Here is an 8,969-nt window from a genome sequence, read left to right as displayed (position 1 = left end):
GAAGTTTATAACAATACAATCCTACCTTAAGAAACAGGAAACATCTCAAATAAACAACCTAACCTTGTGCCTAAAGCAATTAGAGAAAGAAGAACAAAAAAACCCCAAAGTTAACAGAAGGAAAGAAATAATAAAGATCAGATCAGAAATAAATGAAAAAGAAATGAAGGAAACGATAGCAAAGATTAATAAAACTAAAAGCTGGTTCTTTGAGAAGATAAACAAAATTGATAAACCATTAGCTAGACTCATCAAGAAAAAAAGGGAGAAGACTCAAATCAATAGAATTAGAAATGAAAAAGGAGAAGTAACAATTGACACTGCAGAAATACAAAGGATCATGAGAGATTACTACAAGCAACTCTATGCCAATAAAATGGACAACCTGGAAGAAATGGACAAATTCTTAGAAATGCACAACCTGCCGAGACTGAACCAGGAAGAAATAGAAAATATGAACCGACCAATCACAAGCACTGAAATGGAAACTGTGATTAAAAATCTTCCAACAGGCATGCGCAACCGTGTCCCCAAACATGGAGTCTTGTAGACCAGGTCTTACCTGAATCAGGATGAGGGAGTGGTGGGTCCAGGTGGGGCTGTTGGCTGTGCCCCTGCTTGTGGCCTATCTGCACATCCCACCCCCCCCACCCCGGCTTTCGCCTGCTCTTCACTCATGGAAGTCATCAGGCAAATTTTTTACCTACAAGGGACTGCGTATCTTCTACCAAGACTCTGTGGATGTTGGAAGTCCAGAGATAGTTGTGCTTTTACATGGCTTTCCAACGTCCAGCTATGACTGGTACAAGTTTTGGGAAGGTGTGACCCTCAGGTTTCATCGAGTGATTGCCCTTGATTTCCTAGGCTCTGGCTTCAGTGACAAACCGAGACCACATCACTATTCCATATTCGAGCAGGCCAGCATCGTGGAGGCTCTTTTGCAGCATCTGGGGCTCCAGAACCATAGGATCAACCTGTTGTCTCACAACTATGGGGATATCGTTGCTCAGGAGCTGCTCTATAGGTTCAAGCAGAATCGATCTGGTTGGCTTACCATCAAGAGTCTCTCTCTGTCAAATGGAGGTATATTTCCTGAGACTCACTGTCCTCTCCTTCTCCAAAAGCTTCTCAAAGCTGGAGGCATGCTGTCACCCATCCTCACACAACTGATGAACTTCTCTGTATTCTCTCGAGGTCTCACCCCGGTCTTTGGGCCATACAACCCGACCCTCTGAGAGTGAACTGTGGGACATGTGGGCAGGGATACACAACAATGATGGGAACTTGGTTATCGACAGTCTCTTGCAGTACACCAATCAAAGGAAGAAGTTTAGAAGATGCTGGGTGGGAGCTCTTGCCTCTGTATCTATTCCCATTCTTTTTTTTTTTTTTCTTTTTTCTTGCGGTACGCGGGCCTCTCACTGTTGTGGCCTCTCACACTGCGGAGCACAGGCTCCGGACACGCAGGCTCAGCGGCCATGGCTCACAGGCCCAGCTGCTCCGCGGTATGTGGGATCCTCCCAGACCGGGGCACGAACCCGTGTCCCCTGCATCGGCAGGCAGACTCTCAACCACTGCACCACCAGGGAAGCCCTATTCCCATTCATTTTATCTATGGGCCACCGGATCCAGTGAATCCCTCTCCAGAGTTTTTGGAGCTGTACAGGAAAACACTGCCGCGGTCCACAGTGTCAATTCTGGATGACCACATTAGCCACTATGACAGCTAGAGGATCCCATGGGCTTCTTAAATGCATATATGGGCTTCATTAACTCCTTCTGAGCTGCAAAGAGTAGCTTCCCTGTATTACCTCCCCTATTCCCTTATCTGTTGTGTATTCCACTTAGCAAGAAAAGCCCAAAAGAGGTCCTGGCCACCAAACACTATTCTCTCACAAAAGTCCACCTGACTCACACTGGTGAACAGCATTTAGTAAAAAGCCAGCAGAAGCTCTAAGGGTGACCTAATAGTCCACCTCCCATTCCTTTGACATCTGATCAAGTGTATGGACTTGGCTTTGTCTTTGTGTTATTAGGAAATTCTGATGGGCACTACTACTTACTGATGCAGAAAGACAGACAGACATTCTTTTGCATAAAAGTCTTTGAAACACTTCTATGGACTTTTCTGAAATATTTAGAAATGCTAATTTCTGGCCCTGATTGGAATTATCTAAAGGTGCCACCTTCACCTCGCCTTGAATGGCTTTAATTCTCTAAGTGACACAGCTTCAAGTGAGGATGAGTCTCCCTTGTCATAACTTCGGATTTAATTTCATTAGCTGCTTCTAACTGTAGTCATTTTGTTAGACTTTGGTTTCAATAATGCAGTATTCTAAGTATACTTTAAGACTATGATTTACCTACATGTATTATGTATGTATTTTACAAGGACACTAAACCATCAGACACTTACTCTAGCAGAGTAGTTTAACCTTATTAAACATGTTTCACTTCTGAGTAAATTGAACTAAAGCCAAGCTATTTACAGCATTTCCTAAAATCACAGAACATTAAGGACAGTAGTCTCTGTGCCAGAGATTTACTGTTATTTGCAGTTAGAACTGGTCTTTCCAGCTAATAACAGTCGGACTCGTCACACCTCAGTACTTAGAAGCATGTCCCTCCTGAGCCAGAGTGGAGAGGAGGGGATTGTTGTAGAGTCCAAGTTACCAGGCTGAATATATACTGATTGCTTAACTTCTCGTTGGTTGTCCCAGAGAGGGTTCCTCATGTAGCTCAGCAATTCCTGTACTTTACAAACGGGAAAGTTCCAGAAACTTTAAGAACAAAGTCTGAAAGTTCTATGAGCAAAAGGTGCTGAATACTTTTTTTTTTTAAGCCACAGTTTCATTGTCTTAGTTAAAACAGGATTATTAAGTGGTGATTTTAAATTCTTTTTTTTAAATTAGCAACTTCAAGTATAACAACTGGAATACGTGTTTATTTTCTATTAATACAAATGAATTTTGACAAAAAAAAAAATCTTCCAACAAACAAAAGCCCAGGACCACATGGCTTCACAGGCGAATTCTATCAAACATTTAGAGAAGAGCTAACACCTATCCATCTCAAACTCTTCCAAAATATAGCAGAGGAAGGAACACTCCCAAACTCATTCTATGAGGCCACCATCACCCTGATACCAAAACCAGACAAAGATGTCACAAAGAAAGAAAGCTACAGGCCAATATCACTGATGAACAGAGATGCAAAAATCCTCAACAAAATACTAGCAAACAGAATCCAGCAGCATGTTAAAAGGATCATACACCATGATCAAGTGGGGTTTATTCCAGGAATGCAAGGATTCTTCAATATACACAAATCAATCAATGTGATACACCATATTAACAAATTGAAGGAGAAAAACCACATGGTCATCTCAATAGATGCAGAGAAAGCTTTCGACAAAATTCAACACCCATTTATGACAAAAACCCTGCAGAAAGTAGGCAAAGAGGGAACTTTCCTCAACATAATAAAGGCCATATATGACAAACCCACAGCCAACATTGTCCTCAATGGTGAAAAACTGAAAGAATTTCCACTAAGATCAGGAAAAAGACAAGGTTGCCCACTCTCACCACTATTATTCAACATAGTTTTGGAAGTTTTAGCCACAGCAATCAGAGAAGAAAAAGAAATAAAGGGAATCCAAATTGGAAAAGAAGAAGTAAAGCTGTCACTGTTTGCAGATGACATGATACTATACATAGAGAATCCTAAAGATGCTACCAGAAAACTACTAGAGCTAATCAGTGAATTTGGTAAAGTAGCAGGATACAAAATTAATTAAACTTTTAAACTATGTATACATATTTCTCATAATAGTTGTGCAAATAACACATTAAAATTTAGAATAAATTTTAAATATACACAAAAGTAAAATCCATTTTGGGACAGTTTATGAACTTGGGTTTTACTCTGCACCTGGATCACAAATTGCAGCTAAAATTATAAGCTACATTTCAAACAGAAACTTAAAACCAAAATATAAAAGATATAGAAATTCATTTGAAGGACAATATATAATTAAATCCACGTATGAAATATAAATAGTTCCTCTAGAAATGGCATGTCACATCAGTGGGTACTTAAGTGTTAAAAAAAAAGGCACCTCCAACATGAATTTTCAAAAGTTTAAAGTATGTTTGGAGCTCCTTGCAGGGAAGAGCTAATGAACTTTGATTGATTCAACTAACAGGATAGGAAATGCTAGCTAAAAGTTCTTTCCCTTTTTCAGGAGAACTAATAAATGAATTAATCAAATCTAAGAGTGTAGATATAGCCTTAAAATAATATGCTATCAAAAAGAGCCCCATTTTTCCTGAGAATCTAGCTTATGATTAGCTTGTGAATAAAGTGAAGACGCAATATTCTTGATTTTTCTCTTTATATCAACCATATATATGCAAATATTTTGTCCAGGAGAAGTAAAGTACACTACTTAAAAGGTCAGCTTTAACTGTAACATTTGGAAAGCTTGGAGTTTCAATGAAGAGTTCATCAACTAAGAGTTGATAAGTTCATGAACTAACAGTTCATCAGCAATAAGATATTCATGGGCAATAACGAACCTCTAAAATTCACATTTATGTTTAAATGTACACTATATGAATTTAAATAAATGCATATGTATGTGTGCATATGTGTGGTCTTAAATTTATATACATAAAATCTCAATGAATTTTTGTGTATTCTAAATAATTTGCAGTATAATTACTTTGTTCTTAGAAATGATTTGGCCATGAGTTCTTTCCCAGGTCCTACTTGGAACAGTTTGAATGTGAGGTAGTTGTCCCCAGGGCATCAGTCTTTACAGAGTTATGTGTTATCTGTATCCAAAACTCCTGATATATTTACTTAAGGAACAGACCTGGTAGTGCTGCATTTTACCATGGAGGATAAACCTGAATAAATTATGTTCACATTTTACTGTGAGTGAACACCTCCTATTTAGCTCATTGTCTCATAACAACTTCAGGAATAAATTATGGACAGGCTAAGTGCCATCGATTCATCTCTATGTAAACTCCTGGCATAACTGGTTTCAAACTTCTTTGCACTCAGAGTAGGCCTGGGCACTTATTGGAAGATAGAAAAGAGGAAACATTTAAACTTGGAAGGTGGTCTGTAGCTTTCCAAGATTCTTTTTCATTGGTAACACTATCAAAAAGAGGCCCATTTTTCCTGAGAATCTAGCTTATCATTAGCTTGTGAATAAAGTAAAGACACAATATTCTTGATTTTTCTCTTTGAATCAACTGTGGTGATACTCAAGAAGTTAATTTATGAAACCTACCTGGCAATGTTTAAAAACTCATGAATTCTGAGTTCTGATGCCACTTTCGGCTTTATCTTATTTTTTCTATTTTTATCTTTATCCTGCCCCAATTTATTATTTTCTTTTGGAAAGATGGTTTACTCTCACTGGAATGTGATATGTAGATTAACTATATAATTACATAAATTAAACATAGGTGGGATATTATCAAGTTGTCTGGAACAATTTTGACCAAAGTATTAGTATTTTTCTTTTTCTTTATTTTATGGTTAATGCTAAACACTGGTAACTTTTACATTCATACATCTATCTTATAGTGTCATGAGCAGTTGGCCATTTTTATTTTTTATTTCTGATTTTAAGTTTGATTTATTGGCAAAAAATCATTCTCCAACTTATTTTCATTATAGACTTTGAAATCAACTCACAGCTATTATAGCCATCTTCATATCGTTGCCATTATCTAAGTAATAAAAACTCATACTATCATTAAAATAACTACATGCCATCTCATATTCTCATCATGAATAAGGAGTCATTATTTTGCTGAGGCAGCCATATTCTTTTATCAAAAGCCCTCGGAATTGTTAGCTTGTAACTCTCTTTTTCAGGAGGAAATTTTTTCAGCACTCTTTCCAATAATTTAGCAGCTTCAACAAATAGTTAAAAATTAACCACTTAACTCTATACAGCCCTAGCAATTTCAAAAAGAAAAGTGAATTCCCTCTATAAATCAATAATCCATGATTAAGATGACCATACATCCAAGTGGCCAGAACAGTCCCAATTTATACCTATTGTCTAGACATTCAGTCTAGTTCAAGCTTTGTCTTGGATTTATTTTTTCAATAAACTATTTTTAATAATAGTTCCATTAAAATAAGCCAGAATGAATTTGACCTCCATTTATGGTTTTAACTTCTGCTATGTTCTTGTTTAATAGCTTCTGAAATGCACGTGCAGTGAAGAGATTTCACTGTAGTGAAATCTGAAAGATGACCAGTAATAACATGATGCTTTCCAAAAGCAGCACTATTAACATTTTCTTTCAAGGACAGAAACAAGGGCTTTGCTAATTAAATGATACGTGCTGGAACTCTAACACATCTACAGCTAGGGACAGCTTACTCTTTCTGCTCTCAGTGGCGATAAATTTATGATGCTGATGCCCCTGCTGACTACTTAGGGTACCAGCCACTGAGCTCCCATGATCCATGCTTAGTGACCTAGAATATTCTAAGCCTCCAGGCTCCTAACTGGGGAGGTCAGTTGGAAACTGGGAAATTTATGCTAGGGTCAGAAATAGGCATAGGAATAGATACTGAGCTGTTCAGCTTTGAGCGACAGAGAGAGGTATTCAATGGAGAGCTTATTGTATTGAAATGGTTTTTTCCTTGGCAATAAAATGGAATGTTATCAATGAACTAAATATGTAAAGTACATCTTTAATGAAAAATTAGAGACTTAATTGCTGTTCCTTGAAGAGTTGATGAGAAACATACAACTTGAACAAAATGTTTGTTGACATTTATCATCCACCATGGGAACAATATTGATTTCACTAATGCATGAAAACAAGAAGACACATATCTACAGAAGAAAGCTCTGCATCTAAATACTTCACACGTAAGTAGGAAGATTTAGGAAGATTGAAACTGAAGACTACATTTTCACACTTGTAGCTGCAGTAAATGAGTGTATGTTTCCTTCAAGAAGCACGAAATTATTTTTGGCTAAAAAAATTATTGAAATAATTTTCTTTCATTTTTGATTCCAAGGTATTTTCTTTTGTAGACATACAAAAAGTGATGCGATAGCTCTTAAAGTGTTAACCTCATCAACAGATATATATCAGTGTCATTGAAAACTTGAAAAAAATTAGACTTTTAAGAAAGGTTGGCTTTTTAAAATTCAATTTATAATATCAAAAAAAATTTATTTTGTCAAACTTGAAACATATTACCAATACTACTGTAAATACAGATTAAGAGTTCAACATTAAAAATAAAATTATTCACCTATGTGTTGATAATATAAATAAAAATTTTAATGGAGAATTCTATCAAGTTAAAAATAATGTTCTTAGGAAATTAAGATATCTAAGACAGAAATGTGCTTGGATTTGGTTGAAGAACACATATAATTTAAAATTGATTACAATCAAGTCACAATATTCTACCAATTCAAATAGAAATTTAAGTTGTCACAATGTATAAATGTTCTTATAAATACATAGTTACAGTAACTGGCCTACAAAATATTTGTGATAAAACTGATGTTGAATAGAAAAAAAAAAAGTGCTTCAGCATGACAGCACTTTCACTGCTGCCTGTTATTAACTGTATTTTAGAAATACGTGAGCTTTTGAAATACTCTTGTAAATCAAACAATAATTTACAATCCCATTGAACATCTTGCAACTGAGTCTTTAAATTTTTGTTTGCATTTTGTTCTCAATCTTTGGAAACATTTAATCAAATATTTCAATAAATGAAGGACCAAAAAACTCAGCCTTTGAAACTGATCAAATTACAATTTTTAAAAATATACTTGCAACCAAGAAGACATTGACATTTATCTTTATAAAAGTGAGAGGGATGTTACGAATTAAACAGAGCACAAATGATGCTTATGTCACAACTTTAAAATTCTATACTTATTTTTGGATTATTTCAACCTATGCAAGAAATTATTGATGGAGCTTCAATTTTTAATTGGATTAATTTATATTCTGTTCCAGAATAAAAATAAATTTCAAAGGTATACAACTTTGTAGCATCTAAATTTAGTTAAATATTCAAATATCACAGACATTTTAATTCTTGTAGAAGTATATTCCAAAGTAGGTACTGGGAAATGAGGGGAAAAAATACCTATGAAAATATTTTAACTATGACCTAAAGGGTCTATAGATTTTGATAACAATGATATTTTTTCAATTGAAAATATTACGGTTCACAGAGAGAAATCAATTGAAAATGTAAACAATTTAGGCTTATTAACCCTAAAATAAAAGTTTGAAGAAGGTTATAGGCAAGTATAATTAAAATACATCTGTATTGAAAACCACATATTCTTCAAAAAATAAAATAAAATAAAACGAGTGGCATTGAATTTTAGAGGGATATGCAGAGAAAAACAGATAATTAAATGTGAATGTTATTTTTGATATTCAGATATTTAGTAATCAATATAAAGATTTTTGCTCTAATGTGCAGAGCTAAAATAATTTTGAAACATAGTATTTACAGGTCTCCTAATAAAATGAAAGCAATCTGTCAACTAATAAATAAACATTTTAAAGTATATAATTTTATTATTTTGGCACTTTTTTGCTAAACAATTTCTCAGTTTAGCTGATGTTATATAGTTATCCTGTTCATTGAATATTATATTAGAAAGCAACTATATTGATATCCTAATTAAAATCTCTTACTTTATAGATTAGAACCTACAGTGGAAAATGATTATATAAGAGTTTCAATGTCTCTCAACCAGTTAAAAGAGCCAAGACAAAATATTTTCTCCCTTTATTTCAAGTTTAGTGGAATTTTTTTTCAAATTTGTTTGTTTGTTTGTTTTTAATTATATAATCTGGGATATAGATAGTTTGTTTTCAACCTAGGTAAACCAATAAGATCCTCATTCCACAAAAGGGGATATGAATGAATGATCATTTATA

The 8,969-nt window shown here is 34.9% G+C and overlaps 1 pseudogene; it reads left to right on the top strand.

Annotated features, from left to right (window-relative positions):
• The first annotated feature begins 572 nt into the window (after positions 1–572).
• LOC136136302 (mesoderm-specific transcript homolog protein-like) lies at positions 573–1,783 on the top strand (annotated as a pseudogene).
• Positions 1,784–8,969: the final 7,186 nt, after the last annotated feature.

Source organism: Phocoena phocoena, chromosome 16 (genome assembly GCF_963924675.1).
Source record: "Phocoena phocoena chromosome 16, mPhoPho1.1, whole genome shotgun sequence".
Taxonomy (NCBI): domain Eukaryota; kingdom Metazoa; phylum Chordata; class Mammalia; order Artiodactyla; family Phocoenidae; genus Phocoena; species Phocoena phocoena.
Note: the sequence above shows the minus strand (reverse complement) of the source record. Positions and strands in the feature narration are given on the sequence as shown.